The sequence below is a fragment of the Acomys russatus genome, chromosome 3, assembly GCF_903995435.1.
Source record: "Acomys russatus chromosome 3, mAcoRus1.1, whole genome shotgun sequence".
In the NCBI taxonomy this organism is placed as follows: Eukaryota; Metazoa; Chordata; class Mammalia; order Rodentia; family Muridae; genus Acomys; species Acomys russatus.
In genome coordinates, this window is record NC_067139.1 from 62472966 (window position 1) to 62478255 (window position 5290).

At 50.9% G+C, this 5290-nt stretch overlaps 1 pseudogene; it reads left to right on the plus strand.

The window, feature by feature from the left end:
• The first annotated feature begins 3164 nt into the window (after positions 1–3164).
• Positions 3165–3641, plus strand: LOC127187043 (40S ribosomal protein S23-like; annotated as a pseudogene).
• Positions 3642–5290: the final 1649 nt, after the last annotated feature.

Consider the following 5290-nt stretch of genomic DNA (forward strand, 5'->3'; position numbering starts at 1 on the left):
AGTTATCTTAGCTGGTTAAACTCTGGTGGCGATAAACAGCAGTGGCAGGTTATTTGCTGAAAACCTTTTTGATCAAGATGCTTTGGTCTTGAGTGGAGTGAACACAGACTCAGTATCCCAGCACCAGCTTCCTGCTAAGAGGATGTATGAGGGCATTTCCCTTCCCATGAAGACAACACCATCTGGATCCGAGTCCTCTGTGGGGAGGATCATTCTCACCGGTGACATCCGCTGAGGTGATGTATCATTGAGTTAGTTCTCAACAATGTCTAGAGCACAGCGGTGGATTTACATAGAAAAGCAAAGCATCCTCACAGTAGGAGCTCAGATGAGGGTAGGAGCCAAGAGAATTGTTAAATTTGACTTTTTCTAAGGAAGGTGGCACTGAGCTTTGGAAAAAGGACACCTTTGCCACCTGCCATGTGCAGGCAACATAATACCAGGTGATCTAGGGAACTGCAGCAACAACTGGTCTCCTGGAGGGGTGTGTGTGTGTGTGTGTGTGTGTGAGAGAGAGAGTGTTGATGGAGAGAGAGAGGAGAGAGGAGGGCGAGAGAGAGGAGAGAGGAGAGGAGAGAGAGAGAGATGAGAGAGAGAGAGAGAGAGAGAGAGAGAGAGAGAGAGAGAGGAGAGAGAGAGAGCGGGGTGAGTTTTGAAGTAGGCTTCTTATTGTGGGACTGATACCTGCCTCCCAGTGGAAACTGGTTTAGGAGCCCAAAACAAAGATCACTGATAAATAAGCAGCTTCTCTTCACTAAACAAAGTCTAAGGCTTCCCACTGCAGGCTGGCAGATATCTGCGGCTCAGAGAATGTGGCTCATTTCCCCAAAGTCACTCCCATGTGTGCGGCGCACGGGATTCAGCCCATTTTGTCTGTGTTTGCTCCCTCCAACACCCTCCGGTTTCCACTGACAAGCTGGTATACCTTTTGTGGGGTCTTTGTGGAGGCCTTCTTGTTCTAGGATGTGCTGGGAAGGGGAGACACTGCGTGTGGAAGGACATTGTCGGGAAACTAGTCCCAGCTCACTGTTCAGTGCTCTGCTGGCTGCTGCCCAGAGGCCACACACTCTCCTGGTTGCACTGCAGACACTAACATGGGGCAGGGAGCAGGCTGCCTTCACTCGCTCCCAGGCACTTCCTACCCCAGGAGGATAGAGTGCTAGTGTTCCACAGAGTTTCACACTGTACTGTGTGTGTATGGGGCGGGGTGTTAAAATTCAGTGGAGGTGGTCTAAATTCATTCGTTGGAAAGAAATTTATGGAGCCCGCACTTCGGAGCCCCGTATTAATCTATCAGAGGCGCTATGACTCCGGGAGATTTATTGCACAGACTCTGGCACCACACAGGGCTGGGTGGAGTCCTTGCTTTGCCACTAGCCAGCTGGTTGCTTTCAGCAGGTTATTTGGCACCTCTGGGCTGTGATTTCTCTGTCTATAAAGCGAGGATCAAAGGGCACAGCTCTCCCGGGAGGTGCTGAGTGAACCTGGGAACTACCACAGGAGGATTGTGGCGGTGGGGACCAGGGAAACAGCCTGTTGTCAGAGCAGGCGCAGTGCCGCTTGGTTGGATGAAGAACACAGTGTGTCTGGAGGGTGGGGCAAGACCCTGTGAGGAGAATGGTAGAGTGGGAAAGGGACTTGGGGAGAGTGTGTGGCCTGGGGGATTAGGGCTGTTAGGAGAGACCTCAGTGAGGGGTGAGAGGGTAATTCTCTCTCTACAGGAAGATAACAGAACTAGAGCTGCGTTCCTCCAGCTTACCTGATGCAGGTAAAGGAGACCCTTTTCAGAATTACAGGAAATAGGATCCATGTCTTGCCCATTTGACCATTCTTCCAGTGACAGGAGTTCTTCTGAAGTGCTGTACCCCTAGGACTGTTCTGCAGTGGACTGGGTCTTGTCGTTCCTCCCCTCACTGGTAGGATGGATAATACCTTGGACATTCACTCTAGATGGGGAACCTTTGACAGCCTGCTTCGGGTTCCCATCTTTGCTTTGTGCCCCACTATGGTTCAGAGCTTCCATGGTCCTTCCCACCATAGCTGCCTAGTGCATGGTCCCGCCCTGCAGCTGACACTAACCTGCTCCAGGAGCAGCAGGCTCCAGCCCACCACACAGATGCCTCAGGTGGGAGCCGCCTCTCATCCAAGCCTGACTTGATGGTGGTCCATCCTGGCCCTTGGGCAACAGGTGCCGCAGTGACTTGGGGAGGTTCAGTGGCTGGGGGCGCTAGCCGTAAGCTCAACTCAAGATGGCAGGACTCAGGAGAAGCACCCAGTCAAGATCTGCCTGGTCGGCTCTGTTATGTGGCTCTTGGGGCACTGTGCAGGCTGCAGTATCTCCTGTGTGCCACACAGTACTGGCCTTTAGAGACCCGAGCTGCACATCTCTTTTCAGTCTTGGAGCCTCGTGTGATTGGCATTGTGTTCCTCTGTGCTTTGTTCCACTCTGAGAATTAGGGATAGATCTCTCCAGAGCCCCCACCAGCATCTCCTGCATCTCATGGAAAAGATCCACAAGAATTCATTCTTACTGCACCCCCAGAAGTGTGTGCGAAGAAGAGTCTTTATCCTCAGTGCAAGCCAACTCTCTTCAGTTTGATTTGTCTCAGAAGAAGTGAGACAGAGCAGGGTCGTCGTTCCCTCCCCCCGCAACCCCCCAGGGTAGGAGTGCAGCATGACAGGAGCCTGGAAACTTGGCAGGGATGCCCTGGATCATAGTTCTGGCATTGGGCCCATTTGGCGGAGGAATGAAAAGAGGCTTCCAGTTGTCCCAACACAATTCCCTCCCTCAGTGAGGCAGACACACGTGAGCAACAGGGCTGTGGCCTCTGACAGAGAAATCCTGTCTACCAGTAGTCTGGGGAACCTCAGCACTCCTCAGTGGGTGAACACTTACCAGCTGCTGCCGGACACACACCACATGCCAGGTTCTCACAGGACACTTCTGCCCTGAGGAAGGGCAGGGAGGGCCTCATATTTTTAGGGCCAAGAGGACGGGATGGTGAGACACATCCTTCCATCCTTCCCAGAGCTTCCAATCCTGTGGCGATGGCTGTGCACTGTGTAAAACAATGCAGCTAGGGTGACCCAACCAGAAGGACTGACTCTTCTTGGTTTAAAAGTCTGTGCCTCTCTCTTTCCCTCGAGCCCGTGATGCCAGCAAGATGGGCAAGTGCCGTGGTCTCCGTACTGCCAGGAAGCTCCGCAGTAGCTAATGTGATCAGAAGTAGCATGGTAAGCAATACAAGAAAGCCCACTTGGGCACAGGCCTGAAGGTCAATCCTTTTGGAGGTGCCTCGCATGCCAAGGGAACTGTGCTGGAAAAAGTAGGGGTTGAAGCCAAACAGCCAGATTCTGCTCTCCAGAAGTATGTCAGGGCGCAGCTGATCAAGAACGGAAAGAAGATCACAGCTTTCGTGCCCAGTGATGGCTGCTTAAACTTCACTGAGGAAACAATGAAGTTCTGGGTGCCGGACTTGGTTGAAAAGGTCATGCTGTAGATGATATTCCTGGAGTCCGACTTAAGGTTGTTAAAGTAGCCAGTGTGTCTCTTTTGGCCTTGTACAAAGGCAAGAGAGAAAGACCAAGGTCATAAATTTTGACAATGCAAACACAGTAATAAACTTTCATATTCTGAAAAAAAAAAATCTGTGCCTCCTTGTGTGACTTTGAAGCACACTGTCCCTGTGTGGGCCAAATGTTTGATAGCAGGGAAATGGCCCACACAAGCTGTTCCATACTGCTAATTGAGATAATGTTATTAAAATATACAGCTTTCATATTTCAGGAGGAAACTGAAGTAGCTAATTACACTTTTGTATCCAGTGCATGAGATTTCCTTTGTTTTCTGCGGGGCAAAGGCTAGGGCATGGTATCCCCATTATGTCTTTCACTGGTGACCCTCTCTCCCTTTTGTTGTCTGACCTGTCTATAAGTGTGTGGGTGTATTGGTTACTTTCAAATCAGTGTGACCACATACAGTGCTATGAATGAGACTGGCTCACATAGGCTCATATATGTGAATACCCGGTCCCCAGTTGGTGGAACTCTTCCCAAAGGATTCAAAGGGAGAGAGGGTGAGAGAAGATCTATCCCTGGGGAAAGGCTTTGAGGTTTCACATGACCACAGCATTCCCAGTTAGCTTTCTCTCTATCTTGTGTTTGGAGGGAGACGCAAGCCGTCAGCTACTGCTTGAGTACCATGCCTGCCTGCCTACTGTCAAATTTGTGGCCATAGTGGTCTTGGACCCATGAACCCCATAAATGCTCTCTTGCATAAGTCGCCCTCATCACGGCATTTTGCCACTGCACTAACACGGTAGCTAAGACACTGTGATCTTAAGATTGGAAAGATTTCTTTTGGATCCCAGCTTCAGAGTTCTGTAGCACAGCACGGAGAAGACATCATGCTGCACTCACACCACACTTGTGTGTGTGTGTGTCGGGGGGGGGGTGTGACAGCCACATGGGGTACCAGGAAGCAGAGTGCAAGGCAAGAATCACAGTGATTGAGGGCAGGTGTGAATAAAGGCTCATCTTCCCAAAGTGTCCCCAGCCTCTGAACACAGTGCCACCGGCTAAGGACCAAACACTGAAATGTGAGCCTATGGACAAAGAACATTTCCAACTTGCAGAGGACCGAGTTTTAGCCTGCCCAGTTGATCTCAGGATCCCGACGTGGCTATTGGCCACTGTGAAACAACCCTCATGTCATCCTCCCGACTCCTTCTTCTGAGCCCCGACCACCTAGGAATCTAGTTTTGAAGGGCTCAGATTGGCTTCAGGCAGCCATCTAAAGCACATGCTGGCAGAAAACGAAGCGCTAAGTTGTAAGTCAATGCAAACTCGATTCCAACTCTCAGCTCTGAGTCTAGTAGGGATCTGGGATGAAGACAGGAATGCAAGCAGGAGTAAAGACAATTGAGAGCCACGGAGTAGGAAGGAGCCTGGTGTTTGGCTTCATTTGTATAGGAACAGGTGTGATCTAAATGGACCTACGCTTAGCCCCAAAGGTCCTGGAAGCTGTCATGTGCACAAAAGGCTCCAAAGACCCTGGCAGACATAGTCTGCGAGTGCAGGACATCCAGAGCCTTGGGGCTTGGGACCTATGAGCAGCATGTGACAGAAGCTAAGGTTATATCGTGACTTGGGGACAGTGTAGAAGGCTACAGGGACAGGACGGAGGGTCAGGGTGAAGTAGAAAGGGGTCTATAAGATGAAAAGACAGACTGGAGCAGGGCCTGTACCCCCAGGCTTCTTTGTGGGGAGAGCTAGCACAGTTCAAACCATC